The 9,159-nt window shown below is 37.1% G+C and overlaps 1 pseudogene; it reads left to right on the forward strand.

The window, feature by feature from the left end:
- The first annotated feature begins 1,649 nt into the window (after window positions 1–1,649).
- On the forward strand, window positions 1,650–4,075 carry LOC101954733 (lysine-rich coiled-coil protein 1-like; annotated as a pseudogene).
- The last annotated feature ends 5,084 nt before the right edge of the window (window positions 4,076–9,159 follow it).

Raw genomic sequence — 9,159 nt, forward strand, 5'->3', positions numbered from 1 at the left:
CTTAAACTTAAAACTGACCATTAAATGGGATATTTACAAGTTATCATATATCTCTAGCACTGGCTACTAATTGTTGGGGAAATTCAGTGTATTTCTATTCCTGGGGTCACTTTCTTTCTGAATCCTAAACAAAAGATGTATGTATACTCTTTTGAGTCTTTGTGTTTGTGCTGTCAATCAGTGTTTCCTGAATACCCATGAAAGGAGGAGGACCACAGTGAAAGCTGTGTTTGTTTGACAGTATTGACTGTTGCTTTTCGTATTTTATATTGCCCTTTGGGACTCTATTTTAATTGTCTTTGGGACCTTCTCTTTTCTGGTTTGGTTTGAACTGGTTTTACCAGTTTGAACCATAAATGTCCATTGAAGCTTCCTTTATAAGTCTTTCCTTTATCTTTGACTTCTTCCCTTGGGATAAGTCTACATTGATTTCAGTTATATCCAGAACTGAATCTTCAATCCTAATTAGAGTGCTTACAGTAAATAACCACTGTCCTTGTGTCAGATCTTTCAAAAGATGAGTGCATCTTTTTCTTTCTCAAGTGTTTTCTCATTATCATGATTTCCCAGGCTCAAATCATAGGAAATTCTATTCCTCTCTCCTATGCCCACATACCTGATTTCTCTTCAGAAGTGCTTAAGCTAATGCTTTTCTCCTTCCTGAATTTTGTGTCTTTGCCTGCACCATCATCTGTAGCTACGGAGTCCTTCCCTCTCTTCTTCAAAGTCTACTTCAGATCATTCGTCTTTCTTAGTTGACTTCAAGTGATTGTTCATACCCTCATTACCTAGTCTTACATATTCAAACTAAACCAGTAAGCATTCACAAGCAATTGAGTTTCTAGATGATTAACAAAAGCTACACAAATCTTAGAACAAGCTAGATTCAATGCAGCAAAACTCAAATAATAAAACACTTAAACTGTACCTAGAAAATTATAACTGTAGTTGACCTTAATTTTTTAAAATATTTTTTTAGTTGTCAATGGACCTTTATTTATTTATATGCAGTGCTGAGAATCAAACCCTGTGCCTCACACATGCTAGGCAAGTGCTCTAACCACTGAGTCATGACCCCAGCTCTTAATTTTTTCTTTATAAATATGTTCTTGTTAAGAAGTTATTTCACGGCTGAGGTTGCAGCTCAGTTGGTAGAGCGCTTGCCTAGCATGTATGAGGCATTGCGTTCTATTATCAGCACCACATATGAATAAATAAAATTCTATCAACAACTAAAAATTTTTTTCTTAAAAAGTTATTTCATCTCAGAAATTACCTGCAGCATTGTAGAGTCTACAGAGACAAGAAATGTTTTTCTACAATTTTGTGTTAGTCGGTGCCTCCGTTTTTTTCTTATTAATAGCTATCTTTCTACTTGATGACTTATAAACATGAAATAATTTTAACACATGAAATGGTTTTACAATCCCCAGTTTGTACTCCTCAGTGGCACCCTTTTGAGTTATTTGTATTAGGGAGAACTTGACTTAGGCAATGCCATTTTGAAATGTATTCTCCACCTTAGAACAACTGTTAGCCCATGGTCACTCTGACCCAGAGCAAAAGTCAGCTTGACCTAAACCCTAGACAATACCCTTTAACAAGAACTGATTTGGGGGACTGAAATCTTGAGAAACATCCTGTTCAACATGGAACAGAGACCACCACAAAGAATGATGGTGACTACCACAAGACCCCTTCCCTAGATCCCCCTAGCAACAGCCAAAGCACAAAAATTTTCCCACCCCTTCACTGTCCTATAACTTCCCCAGGCTGTGAGTACGATGGACTTCAGTCTCACTGGGACTCCCTTTTGCAGGTTTATCCCAAATAAATCTGTGTGCTGCTGAGCTGCCTCTCCTCTCTCCTTATTCCCTCCATTCTGTTCTTTCCTTACATTTTGACTGATCTTTTATTTAATATTATTTGTTGACTATGAAAGAGTCTCATGTTTCTATTGTGAAAAAGAAAATTTCACCATCTCTATTCACCTCATTTCACACATACGGACACACTCCCTTTTCCTTCCTCCAATAGCACTATAAAATCATTTTTCTCCTACCAGATGCTGTGGCTCATGCCTATAATCCCAGCTGCTGGGAGGTTGCAGCAGGAGGATCAAAGTCTAAGGCCAGCCTTGGTAATTTAGTGAGACTCTGTCTCAAAATAAAAACTAAAAAGGCCTGGGATGTAGCTCAGTGGAAGAGTGTGCCTAGGTTCAATCGTCAGTACTGAAGAAAAAAAAAATTCCCACTTCAGTTTAGTTCTGGTGTTTGTGGCAATGTAGTTTATTCAGGATTAGAGTACTGATTGTCAAAGTATTGTCCCAGGGGTTCCTAGAATCTAAAATAAAATATTATCGATGATTCTGAATCAGAATAGAATTCTCAGGATTCAAAAAACATATTTTATACTAGATTTAATGAAGAAAAGATGTCAAGATATCTCAGAAAAATAGCAATAACAAGTTGAACAAAGATTTCAAATGAGTATTAAGATAAACTTTATTTGATTAGCAATTTATGTATGATTCCAGGTGATTCAGCATGTATTATTTCATTTAATCCTAATGATGTCTCTATGAGTTAGATGCTATACACTTTTTACAGACGACTGACCCGGGTCTTCAAATAGTAACTGACTTAAGCTAAATATTAGGTGTTTTGACTTCTGATCCTTAACTTGTACTGTATAAAAACTCCATATTCCTTAAAGACTCCAAGTAGGATGGTACCCAGTCATATCCTGGTGATGGTGGCATCTTCCCCTCCAGAGGCCTGGAGGCCATGTCTCTGCCTCCTGCTCTGGGCCCACTTGCTCTGGGTGGTGGCTGGAATGGGGTTATGGTTGTCCTCCTAGAGGACAACACATTGAATGAACAAAGACTGAACTTTTTGTTTGTTTGTTTTCTTTTTCTTTTTTGGTATTAGGGATTGAACCCAGGAGTGCTTAAACTCTGAGCCACATCCCCAGTCCTTTTTATTTTGAGACAGGGTCTTGCTAAGTTGCTTAGGGTCTCACTAAGTTGCTGAGGCTGATTTTGAACTTGCAGTCCTCCTGCCTCAGTCTCCCCAACCACTGGGAATACAAGCGTGTACCAACATGCCTGGCCAAAGACATGCACATTTTATAAAAGGCATCTGTGGAATAATGCTTCCATTTGAATAATAAATGAGTTCCCATTTTGAGCCCCCTGGTTCTTACACAGCCTCACTATCTGAAGAAAGTTCATGCTAAAAATCTGATATAATTAATGGGAAAATATGATCAGATATCTGCACCAAGTTCTCAGCCTGATAAGGAGAATCCTTTTGTGTCAACCTAAAGAAGCATTCAAAGAAGTCATATGACTCTTTTCAAGATGAACTTGAAGATTATATTAAAGCACAGAAAGACAGAGGCTTAGTTAGAGTCAAGACTTGTTCCAGGAAGATGATAGAGAACTATTTGGAAACCTGTGGGTACAGAGAAGAGGTTGATTCCAGACCCAGATATAGAATGTTTGATCAAAAACTCCCATCTGGAACTGTCCAGACCTACCCAAGATCATGCAGTATTTCATAAACAATGGGAAACCAGTTATCTCAGTGTTTACCAGCTCAAGATGGCAAGCTGAGACTAGACTCTCTGAGTACCATCAGTTCCCCAAGGACTGTTTCTCAAAGTGCCCATGAGCCTTATTCGCAAGAATATAATTATGGTTCATAAGAGGTAGAATTCAGAGTTCACAAGCACCTCTCCTCAAGAAATCATCCCAGCCAGCCATAAACAAGTCCATCAGAGGAGAAAGAGGCACCCAAAAGACGGCAGAGAAAAAACAGAGGAGGAGTGGCCCATGCATCAGAGGAAAAGTGGTTCTGAGGAACTGGATTTAGACAGGCCCAAGAGCAAAGAAACAAAGGTGAAGACAGAAACTGCACAGGTCAGTGGAGAAAAGCTTAGTGAACAAAGAAAAAAGTGCTGAGATATAGCCTCTCAGGAAGAAGATCGTAAGCGTAGAAAAATATAGAAGGACCAAGGCAGGGAAAGGACAGAGGGTGAAATGCTTTGGGACCAGTCCATCCTTGGATTTTGAAACTCTATAGCTGGTTCTCCTGAGGTTAAATTGGAAAAAAAAAAAGAGAGAGAGAGAGAGAGAGAGAGAGAGAGAGAGAGAGAGAGAGAGAGTTGAGGAGATGGTTTTTATGGTGTTCATATCTGTATTGCTTTTCTTTTGTCAATAGGTACTATTAGAACATCTTAACAGAGGGACTGGGGTGGTGGCTCAGTGGTAGAGCACCTGCCTAGCATGTGTGAGCAAGTGGGTTCAATTCTTAGCACTGCATTTAAATAAATAAATAAAATAAAGGTTCATTCACAACTAAAAAGATATTTTAAAAAAGAAAAAAATACTTTAATAGAGACCACAGGAACTTGAAGCATTCTGGGTGCCTGCTCCCCAATATAGGAGTTACTGCATTTCCTCTTTTTCTAAAAGCACTTATTACCTTTTTCTGACATATAATGTGATTTCTCTTTAAGAGAGTAGCTCTGCTTTTATTCATCAAATTGCCATGATAGTGAGATTATTTTTCCTTGGGAGATCATTTATTTTAAATTGGAGGATGAATAAACTTTGCAGAATCTATTACTTGGTTGAGATTGTCTTAGTTTTGAGTGGGATTTTTTAAGTTCATTGTTTTCTCTATTCAGCAATTTAGATTTTTTTCTTTGTTAGATCTAAGTTGGCAGTATATTTTCTAGGTTGGGAAGTGGGAAATGAGATACATTATAACAATAGTAATAAACTTATTAGTTTTTGAAGTTTTGAAGAGTCTCAAAATCAGTTAATAGGGGTTGGGGTTGTGGCTCAATGATAGAGCGCTTGCCTAGCATATGTGAGGCACTGGGGTCAATCCTTAGCACCACATAAAAATAAACAAATAAGATAAAGGTATTGTGTCCATCTACAACTAAAAAATATTAAAGAAATAAATTAATATTCTGGAAATATTTATAATAAAGTGTTCTAGTTTCTGGAAAAAAAGATTCAAAGAAGTTGTCTTTCTGCTACACATCAAGATATTTTGGAGAGTATAACAATATCTAATTTAAAGGACCTGGCCATTGTAAACTCACTTTCTAGATAAAATAAGAATTTTCATTCTAATTATAGAAAATATAAACTTTGTGAGAGTTTAAACTCAAGTGTGAGAGCATAGTTTTTAGCTAAAAGGAAATTTTTTTATTGTTTCAAACTATTTGGAATCTTCAAATACATTGTTTTACTGAATTTAAGGGCTACAATCTCTGATTCAGAACATTCAGCAAATATATTAATTAAAAGATACTCTTTTGCCCACAAGTAGTATTAATTTCTTTTTAAGTTTTTTTAAATTTAGTTGTAATATGGATACAATAACTTTATCTTATTTATTTTTATGCGTTGCTGAGGACTGAACCCAGTGCCTCACATATGCCAGGCAAGTGCTCTACCACTGAGCTACAACTCCAGCCTCAGTATTAATTTCTTAATGAAATATCCTAAGAATTACATGGCTTAAGAGATTTGCCCACATGCACAGATTCAAAGATTCAGTCACCCATACTAGCACAGAAAACTCAGCTATTAGAAGTCTCCTATTAATTTGGTTATTTGTTTGTAAGTTTTAAAATTCTGTCTCCTTCTCCTCAAAAGTTTGCTAAAAGAATGGACTTGGTCAGACAGAGAATGTTGAATCAGGGATTTCTGAAAGAAACAAGTTGAGGGACTGGGGTTGTGGTTCAATAGTAGAGTACTTGCCTAGTACAGGAATGGCACTGAGTTGGATCCTCAGCACCACATGAAAATAAATAAAATAAAAAAGGTATTGTGTTCATCTACAACTAAAAAAATTTTTTTAATTAAAAATAATTTTAAAAAAGAAAAAAGTTTCAGCACAACTTTCAAGGTATGACATGGTGAACAATGGCATAAATTTACACTTTCGGCTTTTGCTTGTTTTTGATTTTTTAACTTTAAATTTTTTTTTGTTAAATCAGAATTGATATGTAAACTGGTTTCCAAATTTTTGTAGCAAAGGACACACAGATCATACCAAGTGATTTCTATTGTCATCTGTCCAGTCTTGCCACTTCTTGTTCAACATTTTACTGGAGGTTCTAGCCAGGTCAATTAACAAGAAAATTAAATAAAAGACATCCAAGTGTAAGAAGAGCAAGAAAAACTTTCCATTCAAGGATGACATGTTATTGAATGCAAGGAATATACTAATGACTCACCAAATTACCAAATAAACAAGGTCAGTGAACATTCAGAGTATAAGATCATCATATGAAAATCAATTGTATATCTAGACACTAGTAATGAATGGTCTGAAAATAAAATTAAAAAGACAATTTCATTTATCATAACATCAAAAAGAATAAAATACTTGTAATAAATATCACAAGAGAAAAACTCCCGGGAGGGGGTAACAGGTGCCCTGTTTCCCACAGTTGGAATATTTTGCAGTCTTTCCCAGGCACTCTTGAGATAACCAATGCATGGTTGGCCAGAGCACATGTCTAATCCTAAGCAAAACATCTTACATTGTGACCAAATGTAACCTATTGATATAAGTAAAGCCAACAGCTCAGACAAGCAGCCGTTTTGCCACTTAGCCATTGCTGCCTCTGCATCTCGCTTCTCTCTCCTTTTGTTTTCTTCACAGTAGAGCATGTGCCTAGCATGCGTAATGCCCTGGGCTTGTTTTCTGTACCTTCCAAAAAAGCAAAACAAAACCCAAATGTTTAGAATATGCATATCCATAGAAACAGTGGTTGGCCAGGGCTAGAGAATGGAAGTCATTGATAACGGTTGTAGGCTTTCTTTTTGTGGTGATATGAATGTTCTAAAAGTAGATAGTGATAATGGTTTTACAACTCTGTTAATATATTAAACACCATTAAATTGTACACTTTAAAATAATAAATTTTATATTCATGTGAGCTATTTATTTTTCTTTCTTGGAGACAGTGTCTTGCTATGTTGCCTAGCCTGGCTTCAAGCATCAAGACTCATGTGATCTTCTTGCCTCAGCCTTTCAAGTAGCTGGGACTATAGGCATGAATCACCCACCACTCCTGGCTATATATGTTATTTCTGAATAAAACTTTCTCTGTGTGTGTGTGTGTGTGTGTGTGTGTGTGTGTGTGTGTGTGGTGCTGGGGATTGAACCCAGGCCCTTGTACATGCAAGGCAAGCACTCTACCAACTGAGCTATATCCCCAGCCCCTGAATAAAACATTTTTAAACAGTTTGATGAAACTAAATTTTATTAGCAAAAAAATATGGCCTCTTGTCTGTGTGTCACCAGGATGAGTGAGAGTCCTGAGGAGTAGTCCCCTAAAAGGGAGGTAGACCTCAGTTCAGGTAATGAGGATCCTTGACATTGTCAGAGAAAGGAATATAAGGATGAGTCAAAGTGAGGCACAATTTGAATTTATTGAGAGAAAAAAGAAGTCCACACTCAGAGGCAGTATAGGGTGTGGGTATTGGAGAGGATGCATTAACTTCACCTTACCAAGGCCTACTTATATGTGTATGATGATAGTGCAGGGACATGATCTAAGAGATGTTTTTAGTTCTACTTTGTGTTACTATGTGGCCATGTTGACTCTTACTGGGATGCAAGTCATTTACTGATATGTTGACCATTACCAGGACAGGGTAGGGGGTCATTTTCTTCTTTGATTATTTTACTTTGTGAATTTAGACTATACCTAATTGTGCATCTGTGGAAATTGTTGTGATCAGGCATTTGAAAATGACTTTTAAATCTGGACTTTAAATCCATGCAAAAGCAGACTTCATATCTGAACTTTGAATCATGACCACTCTTGTTTCTTCCTTTCTACCTGTCTTTATGTCTTCTATCCTACCTCATGTGTCCATGCATAATTCTTTCATAGATCAAATTTCTCTGATTCCAAAAGCAATTCAAGTTTGTATAGTCATAAAACAAAACAAAAATTAAATTAATTTTTCAAATGAGGTGATTTTTTGGAGGAATGTTGGGGGTGTAGCTTAGTGACAAAGTGATTACCTAGCATGCATGAGGCTCTGGGTTCCATCTCCAAAAGAGAAAAACACGTGTGTTTGTTTTTTTTCCCAAATATTTTGTCAGCATGAATTTAGTTCTTAGCAAGGTTTTTGTTTTTATTTTTGTTTTCTTTTTGGTGATACTGGGGATCAAACTCAGGGGCATTCTTCTATTGAGCTGCATCTGCAACCCATTTTTATTTTTGAGACAGGGTCTTGCTGAGTTGCTGGAGCTGGCCTTGAATTTGGAATTCCTCCTGCCTCAGCCTCCCAAGTTGCTGGGATTACAGCTATGAGCCACTACACTTGGCTTCTTAGCAAGGATTTCTGTGCATGGTTATTCATTCATCATTATACTTGAATTATGACCCTATTGTAGATTTCTAAATGAACATGTAAAAGGCAATTGAATTGCTTTTAGCACTTTAATAGTTGCTATTTATTTTTATTATTATTGTTGGAGAGAGTCAAGAAAGGAGAAGCAATTCTTTACCTCTTTGTCAGACATTCTTGTTGCTCTTGCTCCCAACCCCCATACTGGTGGTTGAACTCAGGGGCATTTTATTAATAAGGTTCATCCCTGTTCTTTTTACTTAAGACAGAATATTCCTAAATTCCAGAAGGTGTCAATAAATTGCTGAGTTACTAAGGCTGGCCTCAAACTTGCAGTCCTCCTGCCTCAGCCTCCTGCATCACTGGATTATTAGTGCCTGGCTTCTAGCTGCTTTTGAAATGAGGCTGTCACTATTAAATTTGACTTTCATGAAATATGTAAATTCTGATCTGCTTCACCCCACAAAAGGTAAAATAAAACTGCTAGAAGAATATGAACAATCAGCTCCAGAGAGGAAACTTCCCTTACTGTTTCCCTACCTGCCCTCCTGCCCTATCCTAAATTAATCCCACCACCAAAACTCCTTCCATGACCTGGCTCTGCTAAGACCCTAAAAAACCCAGACCCTCATGGTGGCCCACCGCCATTCCTCATCTACAAGATGTGCCCGTCCAGTGCTGAATAAAGCATAGCTGGTCTATGAGGCCTCCCTCCATTTTCTTTCTTTCTTTTTCTTTTCTTTTTTTTTTTTTTGTATTTTCTT

This window comes from Ictidomys tridecemlineatus, chromosome 10, assembly GCF_052094955.1.
Source record: "Ictidomys tridecemlineatus isolate mIctTri1 chromosome 10, mIctTri1.hap1, whole genome shotgun sequence".
Taxonomy (NCBI): domain Eukaryota; kingdom Metazoa; phylum Chordata; class Mammalia; order Rodentia; family Sciuridae; genus Ictidomys; species Ictidomys tridecemlineatus.